The sequence below is a fragment of the Triturus cristatus genome, chromosome 4_1 (genome assembly GCF_964204655.1).
Source record: "Triturus cristatus chromosome 4_1, aTriCri1.1, whole genome shotgun sequence".
Lineage (NCBI taxonomy): Eukaryota > Metazoa > Chordata > Amphibia > Caudata > Salamandridae > Triturus > Triturus cristatus.
In genome coordinates, this window is record NC_140585.1 from 965623180 (window position 1) to 965638173 (window position 14994).

The window sequence follows — 14994 nt, forward strand, 5'->3', positions numbered from 1 at the left end:
GCTCATCAATTCCTTGTATTCAACACTCAAACTCATTGAAACAGACACACAATATTTTAAGCAGTAGTGAGAGGAAAATCTGAATGATAGGTTCATTTGCATTTTCACAGACCTGCCTCTTCTTCATGATTTTGTGCCAACGAATGGGACTGAACTATGAATGGCTCTAGACTATAGAACCCTCAACAGAATCACAATGAAGAATCATTACCCTTTACCATCTGTATTGTTAGACTAGATTTGGATCATGAAAATATTCACAAAATTAAATCTCAAAGCAATTTACTACCTAGTCAGAGTCTCATAGAGTGATGAATGGAAGTCTGGATTTCACACTAGTTTTAGGTAGGCTGACAATCAAATCAAGCATTTTGGGCTCTGCAATGCTCTTTCTCCATTCCAATTCTCTATTGATGAATTGTTGCAATGATTCCTAAATGTGTCAGGTATAATCTGTAGATATGGTTATTTCAGATTCGTCATAATTACACACAAATTATGTTAGGCAGTTTCATAGCATTTGAGAGGGATGATACTTTCTGTGCCAAGGTGGGCAAATGTGTCTGCCATACTGCTACTTTTGAATTTTGGGGATACATAATTAGACCATAGGGTATTTAGAGACATGAACAAAGGTTTTAGCAATTGTTCAGTGGTAGACACCCAGCACAGTTGAGGCTTTTTAAAGGATTTTTTGGCTTTGCCGATATTTATCTTCTATTCAATATTAAACTGAATTCATAAGAGCCATTATCAAGTTAGTGTCTCATTTTTGAGAGGACAAAGAGGGAGATCAGGCTTTTTGTTTTTTAATGGAAAGCTTTTCCAATGCTCTTATTTTGTAACATCCTTAAGTAGGAATTCTTTGATTGCAGAAACAGCTGCTTCAAAGGGTGCTCCCCAGAGACACCCAAATTCTGAACAGATACATCCAGCAGCTTATGTTTCTAAAATGTACTCACCAGCAGAGGGAAATTATACAGTTACTGATAAGTAACCTTTGACCGTAAAAAGGTATTATGAAGAAAGGAGGCAATACTTGCTGAAGGCAAAAAACACACTACAAGTACTTAAAGATCACAGAAATGTGCAGTTCCTAACCTTAGCTGGAGCATTTACTCTATGACAACTCAGGTGGACCTTGTTCTTTTTTAATACAATTTGTATTATTCTATAAACTTGTTCCCATTTAAGGTAAACGTCCTTGTCTATACTGGAATTGCAAAGACCTCAATAGCAGTCAAAATATGTGTTTGGTGTTCGTGTTTATCCACAGATACACATATACATTATGCAAAAATGTTTCAGCTTGTGCCAAGATTAAACGTTCTTGTCGAATCAGTTTGTGTTTGAAAATCATATTGCTTCAAAGAATTATACATGTAAAATATCTTATTGCCTCTACTAAATAATATGTATATATGTAGGCCCCACTAAACACATACCAAAATACTGACAGAGATATGTTTGCGAGCCACAAAAATGTTTGATTCTAGATATCCTTTAGCTGAACATTTTCTTAAAACTTACACTCACATTAAAGCCGACTTACTAGGAATTTCTCATTTTCATGTTGGTAAGGGGGATCATGAACGCATACACTGAGAGAAAGAAACATTTTGCATACACTGTGCACTGCTGACTTTGATATTAAACCTTTCAATAGTGGTAAGTGTAATTCACATTGCAAGTTAGTTAGCGTTTTTCATTTTGGCCATGCCTACCTTTCCAAGTGCAATACATTATCAACAAATTAATATTATACAGATCATTAAATTAATATATGCGAGCAAGGACCACATATAGGATTGGAATGAGCATAAAATGAGAGTCACTGGAAGCAAACTTCTCTGGAATAGAGCGAAAGCTGACCGCACTCCTTCCCTTGTGCAAATATATCCAATATAACTTGATGGGGTCCTTTCCATCTCATACATACACATAATTAGTTTACTTAGGAATGTATTCTACATAAGCTCAATTCTTATAAGCAAGCTGCAGCGAATATACTTCTCATGCTCAGAAAGTTATTGTCTTTATGCTGAGTAATATGCATACAAATTGGAATGGGAATTATTGGGCAACGTCTGGCACAATATATTGACACATTGAATCAATGCTTATAGAGAGAAACCTAATTTACACAGCAAGTAAAACAAAAGAAAAAACACAAACAAAGCAAAGTGCCGGTACAAAGAAACAATGTTCTTCATCGTTGTGCTCCACAAAGCTCCTTAGAACCAAATATTCTGATCATTGCTCGAACTCAACCAACCAGTATAGTGTTGGTTCCACAGAGCAGTTTTGTTTATATGCAACATCACTACTGGCATCCCTCAAAGCAGTGGTGCTGAAACAATTGTCAGAGTGGGGGTGCTTCCATCAAAAATAATTCGCTGAAGTCATAGGGATTATGGATATGATCCATGCATCTCGCAAAGAACAAGTATTGTAAATTCATTCAGCAAGAGAGTGGTAATGATTGGTTATGTAGCTGATGGTGCATTTTAGAACACACTGGTGCATGTGTATTTCAAAAGCAAGGTGTGGTAGCGCACTGTCATTTGCAGGCAACACATTTTCTATGAAAATTGCAACAAAATTCGCACTAATCTGCAGTTTTACTGATAAAACTTTATAGCGCACCAACTCTAATATGTTGAAATTGGATTTCAGCAAATATTTATCATTTGCACATCACTCATGAAAGTTTCTCGATTCGTTTTGATCCTATTAAAAAAAATTGTTTCCATCACACTTCAGAATTACAAAGCTGCTATGTTTTGAAATATTTGTACAGTTCATTTACAGTTGTTTACATTTTGTGTGCTACAAAAAAATGACTTTGTGCATCCTTTTCTTTCTCACACTGGTACCCTAGCAATATTGTTAGATAGTTTACTGTAGAAAATCCTCTAACGTTACAGTCAGGCGAAAGAGAATAAACACCAATTGACAAGTCAAAAGAACAAGCAGCAATTTCTGACATTTGACCCCTTTTTTTGACCTTATAGCAAATGTGCCAACACAAAAGCATTTCTATGTATTTTGTAGTGCTTATTTACCTCCTGAACTTCAGAATCTTTATTTTGGGGGTTCTGTAGCTCCCCCTGAACCTCTATTTCCAGCGTGTATACCTCGCAGGGCAGTACCTGCAGGCCGGGCAGCACCCGTTTCAGTGCTCCACCTTATTGACATCAACCTCAAGGCCAACGAGGAGCTCAGAAGGAGGGACGCAAGCACCCCATTTTCACTCTTCAGTGTCTCTTCAAACACCTTACCTAATGCTGCTCACATTGCTCTGATAAATCTCTTTTTAGCACAACCATTTGTTGTTCAAAGTGGTGGAAGTGTTAGCCCATTAGCAGTGAGAGGCCAATATCTGCATTTGAAAAGCTATCTCTGCCATCTCATCCACTGGACGGTTCAACCCTTGACTGTCTAAAAGAAAAAAAAAAGCTGAAATTGAATTTACTAAGTCCTTACAACCACTGGCAAAAGTTAGGATAACAATTTTTATTTTATTTGCATTTTACAAGTCTGCCACTTGCACTGTAATGTATAAGTAAGGCCACTGGAATTATGTGTTACTGTGGCCACAGCATTCTGAATAACCATGTATTTTCTTCATTTCCCACATAATATACCATCTTCTGCATAGTTTGTATATTTCTTCAAAATAGAAATGTTGTTTATTGCCCAAACGTGAATAAAGAAGTGCTACATAAATTTCTGAGCAGTGGCAGAACCTTTGAAGAGTTGAATCAGTCACCTTTCAGTTCCAGCTGATTGAGGTGTTAACCTGGAACTAATGTGACATGAATGTATAACAAGAGATTGCATGCCTTTACCACGCATGAATTTTCCACACAGCTTTTACCACTCAGATGCCTTTACCATTAATGCTTCTTTACCAAGAATGCCTTTACACGCATGGTAAGTATATATAAGGTATGTACAGCCCGTATATATATATTATCTACTGGCGGTCGCCAGTAGATAGTTATAGTTAGGACCGAGTTCCCATAGGAAATATGAAAATTCTATTTTGAATAACTTTGGCGCCGGTTGACTTATCTTCGTGAAATTTTCAAAACTAATAGGGCGCTCCGCTCAGCTCCTACCCTGAAAGTCTCGGGGTGATTCGTCAAGGGGGCTGAGAAAAAAGGGGAGTCCCAAAACGCGTTTTCCCCATGCATTTTCCCATAGGACCTTTAGTCGAAGGTACAGCCCGAACGGCTGAACAGAATTACATGAAATTTGGCAAAGAGGTAGTCCTCAAGTCAGGCATGTGCCTTTTGCATATATGGTGTCAATCTGTTCAGTAGTTCCTGAGAAAATCAAACTCAAAATCACATATATATCTGGGTGGAGCCTAACCTCACATCTCATCGTGAGATCTGATTGGCTGTCAGCACTTCATCCAAGAAGTGTTGGCAGCCATCTTGGGACCAATATACATGATAGCACCTCATTAAAAAGCATTGCAGTTAACAGAAGGTTTTAAGACTTTAGTTACATTATAAATCATGTGTTGATGGTACCATACTCGTTTTAGGAATTGTGGTGTGTTCTAAGGTGATTTTACCATGTGAAAAAGCCTTTTTCTGTGATATCATGAATCATGTTTGAGAGAGAACCATTTTCTCATGCTTTTCCCACAGAGGTTTGGAAAGTGATCTATAAGCTAAACTGAGAGCATATTTTCTGTAAATTCACATTATCTTTCTCAGTCATGTGAGAATGAAGTCTGACATTCTCAGTAAAACATGTACATCCAACAAGGGCAGAGACTGTCAGTTGATTCCTTTGTGTTCTACTGCAGCTTCCCAGAGTGTTCTAAAGAACAACTAGAGCGCTAACAGCCCTACTTATGACAAACGTATTGCACACCTGAAGCCATCTTGAATGGAATAAAGTGGTAACTCTTAAAATATTTAATTTAAAAAGGAACACAATGAGGGGGTTCATTTTGCCATAGGAAGTATGATTAGTGCTGCAGAAAGAAAAATTAGGGCCATTTTGAGTGACTTATCAAATCCTCTTCTATTTCATTAAAAAATTCTGACATGCAGACTGAAACATGCACTTTCAATACCAGCAGCAAACTTCCCTGGTGAGCAGTAGCTTTACTATAGTGATCTAATAAGCAACTAGAGTGCTAACATTCTGAATTTATGGCAAATGTGTGACACATCTGAATGCCTTCTTGATGGAATCAAAGTAAAAAACTGAAAGTATTTCCTACTGAGGAGACTGCAGTAAACGAGGAAATTAGGAAACTTCATAACAAATAAGTCTCCCAAAATGGCCACCAGAGACAAAAGAGCCCAAATGTAGCCCAAATATCACCCAGATGTAGCCCAAGTATAGCCAATGACAGAATGTCCCAGAGTGTTCTAACGAACAACTAGAGCGCTAACAGTCTTACTTATGACAAAAGTATGGCACATCTGAAGCCATCTTGATTGGAATAAAGTGGTAACACTTAAAACATTTAATTTACAAAGGAACAAAATGAGGGGGTTCATTTGGCCATCGAAATTATGATTAGTGCTGCAGAAAGAAAAATTAGGGCACATTTTGACTTCTCAAATCCTCTTCCATTTCATAAAAAAATTCTGACATGCAGTCTGAAACATGCACTTTGAGTACCAGCAGCAGACTTCCCTGGTGAGCAGTAGCTTTACTACAGTGATCTAATGAGCAACTAGAGTGCTAACATTCTGAATTTATGGCAAATGTGTGACACATCTGAATGCCTTCTTGATGGAACCAAAATAAAAAACTGAAAGTATTTCCTACTGAGGAGACTGCAGTAAATGAGGAAATTAGGAAACTTCATAACAAATAAATCTCCCAAGATGGCCACCAGAGACAAAAGAGCCCAAATGTAGCCCAAAAATCCCCCAGATGTAGCCCAAGTATAGCCCAATGACAGAATGTCCCAGAGTGTTCTTAATAACAACTAGAGCGCTTAATGTCTTGCTTATGACAAAAGTATGGCACACCTGAAGCCATCTTGATTGGAATAAACTGGTAACACTTAAAACATTTCATTTAAAAAAGGAACACAATGAGGGGGTTCATTTTGCCATAGAAATTATGATTAGTGCTATAGAAAGAAAAATTAGGGCACATTTTGAGTGACTTCTCAAATCCTCTTCTATTTCATGAAAAAATTCTGATATGCAGACTGAAACATGCACTTTTAATACCAGCAGCAGACTTCCGTGGTGAGCAGTAGCTTTACTACGGTGATCTAATGAGCAACTAGAGTGCTAACATTTAGAATTTATGGCAAATGTGTGACATATCTGAATACCTTCTTGATGTAATCAAATTAAAAAACTGAAAGCATTTCCTACTGAGGAGACTGCAGTAAATGAGGAAATTAGGAAACTTCATAACAGATAAATCTCCCAAGATGGCCACCAGAGACAAAAGAGCCCAAATACAGCACAAATATCACCCAGATGTAGCCCACATGTAGCCCAATGACAGAAGTGTGCAAAACACATTTTTTGTGTATTTGCAGTTTTATATAGTGCAGACTTGTCAGGTATTGGAGTGCTTTACATGAGCATTGGTTACATCACACAAGATCAAATTCATTTTGGTTGTAGACATGGGGAGATTAAGTGATTTGACCAGAATCACAGAATGTTGAGCTGAAGCAGAAACTCCAACCTGGTTCCCCAGTTGCAAAGTCTGCAACTCTGGAAGTAACACCACATCCTCTTCCCTAGGTGCAACATTTAATCAAGTGGTCAACTGGATAAAAAAAATAAAGATTACAAATAATTTAAAAGTTCTTTGTCGCTATTTGAAAACTCATAAAATATGTCCTCATTTTAGTTTTTTAGAGCACTAACCATAATTTTGATACAAATAAGACCCTCTCATATATGTAATTTCTAAAGGAAATGCTCTAGGTATTACAGTTTTGATTACATCCAGATGACGTCAGGCGTTCCACACTTTTGTAATAAATATAGAATGTTAGCAATCTAGTTGTTCATTGGGATACTGTTGAGAGGCCGAGGGCAAGGGAACGGACTCTGAAAATTGAAGGCAGGTAGGAGAGTGCAGAGGCAACAATTTTACCACACTGGGCAGGCAGGAAGGGCGGTGGCAGCACAACAGACTATGGAGGGCAGTGGAAAGGGGGGCAGGGGCAACAAACCAACAATACAGGACTGGCAAGAGAGGCTGTGGCAATATAATAGACCATTGTGGGCAGAAGGAAGAGGCAGTGGTGGTACAACCATACATGCCAACAGACCCGTTTCAGCCAGGAAACGTCCAATGTTTTTAAGCTCAAATGGGCTTTATTTGATCTGTCTCCTGTCTACAATCTCCTCTTTTTCAATGTAACTCAAAGGGGAAAATCAATACCACAGTTTTTTTTCAAAATCTCCCTCTTACCAAGTTCAAAATGTTCGCAAGTATGGTACATTGGATCATGGTAGGCAGGAGGAATTGGGGTAGGGACATGGACTCGGATAACAGAGGGCAGGAGGGACATGGGGAGGTGCACCAAACTGACCCTACAGGGCAGACATCAGGGTTTGCAGCAGCACAATACACCACACAGGGCATGCGGGACGGGAGTGCAGCACAACAATCCATAGAAAGCAATAGGGAGGGGACAGGACCATGCACATGGACAACAGAGAACAGAGGGGAAAGAGGCAATGGTAGCTAGCTGACGATAATGGACAGACAGGAGAGAAAGCTGCAGCATAACAGACCACAAAGGGCAGGAGGGACAGATCAGGGGCATTACAATGGAACAGACAAGCCAGGAGGGAGGGAATAGGGGTCTGCACATGGAGACAGAGGGCTGGGGGCAAGGGGGCAGGGCAGGAGCAGCAAGATGACCATGGAGGTCAGGAAGGATGGGCACTAGAAACAAGACACACCATGGAGAGCAACAATGAGACTATGATGGCATACACACAGATCATGGAGGGAAGGTGGGAGGGGGTCAGGGGCAGCTAGCTGACCACACAGGGAAGGTGGGAGGGGCCATGGCAGCACAGAAGGCCATGCATGGCAAGCGGGAGGGTTAGTGGCAGCACAATGGCAATGATGAGCAAGTAGGAGGGTGCAGGGGCATGCACAAAGGACCATGGAGGATAGAAGGGAGGGTCAGGACGTGGGCACAGACAAGAGAGTTCAGGGGAAGGGGCCTCACAACAGACAGCGCGGGGCAGGCAGGAGGAGCAGTTGCAGCACAACAGACCAGGGAGGGCAGAAGGGTGTGGCAGTAAAATGGACCATGGAGGACAGGAGGAAGGGGATAGGGGCATGGCATGTGGACAGGCAGGGTGGAGGTGGCAGGGACAGGTTGCAGTCATCTGACAATGCTAGGCAGGTGGGAGGGGAGTGGCAGCTCAACATAGCAGTCAGAGTAGATAGGAGTGGCAGGTCCATGGGACATGGTGGGCAAAAAGGATGGAGCAGGAGCATGCACAAAGACATCGGAGGGCAGGGAGGAGGAGAATAGGGGCAGTCAGGCTTATCCCGGAGGCAATGTGTAAAGCGTTTGCGTGCGCACCCAGCAACAACACCCAAGGCCCATCACAAAGGAAACTCCACACAAGGTTATATATAAAAATAGCCTTTGTATTATACCAAAACACATTAGATAATACTCACACAATTTACACTGTGCCAACTGGCACTGGGCAGAATTTTACAAGGGACTATTTACACGGGACAGGTCCACATGGACCACTGTCAGAATCAGCACAAATCACCAATTGTACATGTAGAACATATACTAACTGTAACACAAATTAGTACTGTAGAGCACAACCAGTAACTACTGGCGCAATAATGACCTCAGTGTCATCACACTAGCATCAGGTATAAAACCTATCCTGCATCCATCACAGGGGCATAAACACATTATGCAATTTCTCATTAGTCTAGCGCATTAGACCTAACCACCTAAGTATAACTACACTAGGGGCATACATCACACAGGGAGACATAGTCTCACTAGCAAGAACAACCTCATAATCAGAAAAGACCACATTTAGAGGTATAACACAGGGTGCGCAAAACATGCTATACACAGTACATTTCCTAACACCCAATCACGTTAGCACATAAATCACATTGGGGTCCAGGTTGCGCCAGAACCTAAACGTAGCAGCTGCCCACTACTTGCTGGGCAGCTGGGGACAAGAGTAGGGCCTAAACGCTGCAGCTGGCACTAAGTGCGGCGCAGCTGTGGAAGGCCAATGATGAGGCATGGGCTTTCAAAGGGTCCTTGACACAATATCAAAACGTTGGAGCCACCTAGGCTCTAAAACAACATGTCCCCCAGTACTGTGGAGCCACACAGGGCTCCTAAAATGGCTCCTAAAATTAATCTGTGCCAAACATTGGAGCCATCTAGGCTCTAAGCATACACATGTCCCCCTGGAGCACACTGGCTCCTGAAATAATCCTGCCATAAGGAAGAGAAAGCACCTGCCCCCTGGGTGGAGCCATCAGGCTCTAGATGTGGAGGCCAATCGTTGGAGCCTCCTAGGCTCTAAGAACAAACATGCCCACAAGCGTTGGGGCCATCTAGGCCCTGGAAATGACTATGCCCATGATGGAGCGGCCCACTGTCATACGGGGCCACTCTGACTCGGGCCCCATACTGGCACCAAAGACAATACATTCTCCCTCGCAGCGGGGGAGTAAACTTATGGCCATATCCCCCTCCTCAGCCCTCACTCACCGGGCTCTGGGGAATCACGGGAATCCTCTTCACCCGGTCCCTCTTCTGGGACCGGGACTTTCACAAGCTTCTCCCAGTCCGCGGGGCTTCCTTTCGCCCCACGCTGCTACTGGCGGACTCGGCCGCCTATCCTGTTCACCCAGGCCGCTTCCTGGAACCCGGGACTCCTGCGGCAAAGGCGGGGCTCTCCCTTCCACATGGGAGCCCCGCCGAACATCGCAACATTTCCCTGCCTTCACCCGGGCCCCCTCCTGGGACCCGGGACTTAGCTCCTCACAACTCGTGGAGGCGGGGTGGGCTCCCGTTCTCCCCACATGCGGCCATTCCGTCTGGCAGCATTTCCGCCTGGCGCCCCGCCCACGTCCCGGGCAAGGCTCGCCTGACCTCCGGGTCGCGACACCAAGCCTTGGCAAAAGCAAAACAATAGGTCCAAGAAGTCCTGGGCATAAAGAAATGGAGCAAAAAAAAGGTCCCAGCAAAGAAAAAGTCCTCCAGTATCCAGGGCATCCAGGGGTTGGGCAGGGCCCAGGGAGGCAAGCCTTCCCCTGGGCCCCAGCAGCAGCATGCCCCTGGTAGATTCAAGTCAGAACGCAAGAACATTTTTATGGGGTCACAGCCCCTCTTTTATACACCAAATCCTTTGTTTCCAAAGGTGCAGGGAAAGGGTGAACCAGATGCAACTGGTTCTCGAGCACTTTGTTTTGCTCAGCCCCTCTCCCTATTCACAGAACAGGCCAGGGTCATCAGTCGCACCACAGGGGGTGGAGCCAGCATTGTGTGAGGAAAGCCCAGCCCTATTCAGGTCCCAGGTGTACTCCTCCCACTCATCAACATGCAGCTCTCTCCACCCACCACTGGGGCAGACCCATCCTGACTCCTGGAGCCAGGCTCACCAGCCAATCACACACCAGACAGTCACAGCACATTTATGCCAGCGTCTAGAAGTGGCACTTCTACACTAGCTACAGTAACACCGCACACATCATCGCGCAGCATTCACTCTCACGAGTTCGTACATACCGAACTCGACCCTGCACTCCTTTCACATCAGGAACTACCACGGTCACTCAGATCACCCATGCATTCCTATGGGAGGGCAGGTCAGTCTCACTAAACCATACACAGAGCGCACGCGCTTTCCACTGGGACACAGTGTGCAAGCGCCTAGAGGCCTAAAACCACTAGTACAACACAGGAAAAAGGCTAGGATAATGCAAAAAGTTGTAGGGGTGAACTTGCCAGAAGGGCCAAGTCCAACACTCAAATCAGATAATTTTGGGCCTTTCTTGGCTCACCATTAATTAACTCCAGAATTGATTGGGAGAATCGGACAGTCGACATGGATTCTTTATTTTGTTTAAAACATTGTTTCCCTTCTGTCACATTGAGTACAGAACCCTCTTTGGCCACTTTGTTGTCATTCAGTGGAGAAGCTATTGGGGTGATTGATACCTTTAAAACTCCTACCGAATATCAAGAGTTTAAAGAGGTATTCAGTGAACAAGAAGCGGAAAAGCTGCCTCCACATCGATCTTATGATTGTGCTATAGACTTGGAACCTGAAAGCTGTATTGCCATGCAGTAGAATTTATGCCCTCACAGAAGCAGAAAACAGTTACCTAAAAGATTATCTGGACCGCTATTTAGCCAAAGGGTTCATCAGGCCCTCTCAGTCACCTGTCTCCTCCCCGTTATTCTTCATTCCGAAGAAAGAAGGATCTTTGAGAACGTGTATCAACTATCGAGCCATTAATAGGGTAACTGTTAAGAATCGTTATCCTCTCCCCTTGATATCCGTTCTCTTGGATCAAATCAAAGAGGCTCAGATCTTCACTAAACTTGACCTTCGTAGAGCCTATCACCTCATTCGAATGAAGGAAGGCCATGAGTGGAAGACTGCTTTTAGAACGAAATATGGGCTATTCGAATACCAGGTAATGCCATTCGGCCTATGTAATGCCCCGGCGGCCTTTCAGCATTTCGTTAACGATATCATGGGAGATTTAATTGACAAGATTGCAGTGGTCTACCTGGATGATATCTTAATATTTTCCAAAGATACACAAGAACATACCGAACATGTCAAATCCGTCCTTGAAAGGCTTCGTCAGCACCAGCTTTATGTGAAATTGGAGAAATGTGCTTTCAGTGTGCGTTCTGTGGAGTTTTTAGGATTCATTCTCTCTCCCGACGGAATTATAATGGACAGGAAGAAAGCGCAGTCAGTAGTGGATTGGCCATCTCCCAAAGATGTGAAAGAGGTACAGCGTGCCTTAGGTTTTGCCAATTTCTATCGGCGATTCCTCTTGGGATTTTCTCAGAAGATCATACCCATTACTAGACTTCTCAAGAAAGGAGCAACATTTTATTGGGGTGAAGAAGCTGAACAAGCGTTTGACTATCTAAAGAAGAGTTTCACCTCCGACCCGATATTACTTCATGCTGATACAGGCAAACCTTTCTTTGTGGAAGCGGATGCTTCTGATCAAGACATCGGTGGTGTTTTGTCACAACAGCATTAATCTACCAGGCAATTACACCCAGTGGCAGTTCGGTCAAGAAAGTTGAATCCAGCTGAAATCAATTATACCATTGCAGAGAAAGAGTTGTTAGCTGTGAAAGATGCTTTCCAAGAATGGAGACACTACTTGTTGGGAGCTAGACATACCATAACGGTGTTTACAGACCACAAGAATCTTCAATTTCTAAGATCCGCCAAGACTTTGACACCTCGTCAATTACGCTGGTCCCTTTACTTTGCAGATTTTGATTTTGTGATCACATATCGTCCTGGGAAAAAGAATGGCAAAGCTGATGCCTTGTCCAGGATTCAAACTGAGACCACAGAACATCCAGTAGAGCCTCAGTTCATCATTCCGGTATCCAAGATTGTGTGCTCTTTGACCATGTCGGATTACAAAAAAGAAATTGGTAAACAGATGACTGAGATTGAAATGAAGGATTGGGTGAATCAGGAGTGCGGTAGAGAGATTCGGGATTCTTTGCCCTATCATCATGGTGCTCTGTACTTTCCCACTAAAGAGATCCAAGAACGAGCCTTGAAAGACTGCCATGATCAACCTTTAGCCGGGAATAAAGGTATACTCAAAACCCAAGACTTAATTCAGTGTTCAGATCAAGCAATATGTAGAAACTTGTGAACTCTGTGCCTGTGGGAAATCCAGTAGGCAGAGTCCTCAGGGGTTATAGCAACCTTTGCCCACCCCAACCATCCTTGGCACACTGTCACTTTAGATCTGATAGTTGACCTTCCTCTGAGTTGTGGGTTTGACACAGTATTGGTGGTAGTGGATACTTTTACAAAGATGAGTCATTTTGTCCCAGTAAAAGGGGTTCCCTCTGCCCAAGAACTCGCTAGACTCTTTAGTGAGAACATAGTGAAGATTCATGGGATTCCAAAGATCTTGATTTCGGACCTGGGTCCTCAGTTTGTGTCCCATTTTTGGAAGGTGTTTATGCAGGGACTGGGGGTGGAAATCAGGCATTCAACCAGTTATCACCCAGAGACAGATGGGCAGACTCAAAGAGTCAACCAAGAGCTAGAACAATATATTCGTCTGTTCCTTCTGGATCAGGGCGATGAATGGGCTGATTTGCTTTGGATGGCAGAGTTCGCACATAATAACGCCAAGAATGTTTCCACTGGGTATTCCCCATTCTTTTTGAATTTTGGTTTACACCCAAATCCCTTTAGTTTTTAGGAGAATTTAGGGGTTCCAGCAGTTAAGGGTCTTTTAGGGAATCTCTCCTCAGTCCATAAATCAGCTGAATTCAATTTGTTAAAAGCCAAAGAGGAGTACAAGAGACAGGCAGACAATCATCGAATAAAGACTTCAACCTATCAAGAGGGAGATTTAGTGTGGTTGTCTTCCCGCCACCTGCATTTAAAGGGTAATAGGAAATTTCAACCACGTTTTGTTGGTCCCTACCCTGTGGAGAAAGTTTTAGGGCCAGTGACAATCAAACTCAAACTTCCCTCTAATCTAGGAATTCATTCTGTTTTCCATGTGTCCCTTCTTATAAAGGTAGCCCCCCATTTTCGCATGGGCAAACCACCACCTCCTTTGAAGATTGAGGGCCACTCAGAGTATGAAGTTAAAGACATTTTGGATTCAAAAAGAATTCAAAAGAAACTGTTCTTTTTAATTGATTGGAAGGGTTATGGGCCAGAAGAAAGATGTTGAGAGCCAGTTGAAAATGTCTATGCCCCTTCGCTGATCAAACGTTTTCACTTGCAACACCCTTTGAAACCAAGACCGATGAATCGGTCATTGAGAGGGGGTACTGTCAGGAATCAGATAAACACCATCTGTGGGGGAGTCAAAAATAGACACAGAGTCTTGGTGAAACCATCCAAGTTCAACCTGTGGTTGAACTTGAAGTAGATGGCACACGTTTCAAGATGGCTGCCCCATTTGCCATCAGCAGTATACAAGATTCTTTGCGACATTAAATCTCGCGGGACTAGAGATTTCGAGTTGAACTGCGCACTTCAATTGACCAGTGAAGAGTGAAGTTCGTATTTGAATTCTCCGCGGTGAAATTCAATTCGGGAGAATTTCTTTCTGCGTTATTAACATAACGCGGGTCTAGAAATTAGACGCAGTTGAGTGAAGGCTTCCTCGCGGCTCTGGTCTGAGTCTGTGAGAGAAGTTTCACCGCGCCTTCTTAGAAGGATTTTCGTCGACTTCCCAAGACTCCGTTGAGTATGCTGTGACCCTTCTTCTCTGCGGCATGACAGAATAACACGGAGAGTCAGTTAGGGTTCGAGCTTTGAGGCAAGTCTGTTCCAGTGTGTTTCCTCTTCAGCAGCTTCAAGTAAGACTCAACTAATTACGTATCTGGAAGGAGCCTACAGTATATCCGCTTTCCTGTGGAACTTTTCCTATCCTCAGCACCATATTGCGTCTTTCCTATCCTTTCCTTCCTGCCTTTCCTCCCTAGTTCCTTTTTGCGCGTTCCCCCTTTGCGAAGCCAGGAAGTTAGGACTGACTAGTGTTTGCTTTCTTCAGAATGAAAATTAATCGGAAGAACTCGTCTGGACAGCGCACCACATATTAATCACTCAAACCTAAATCAAGCAAGTTATTTATTACTAAGAACAGAAATTCATCAATAGGTGGGAACTGTAGATAAGCATTAATTTTAGTTGGGAGGTGGAGGGATGTAAATGCCTAACCTGAGGGTATTTCTTTGTGTGCATTAGGTGTCTTCAGTGAAAAGAACTACGA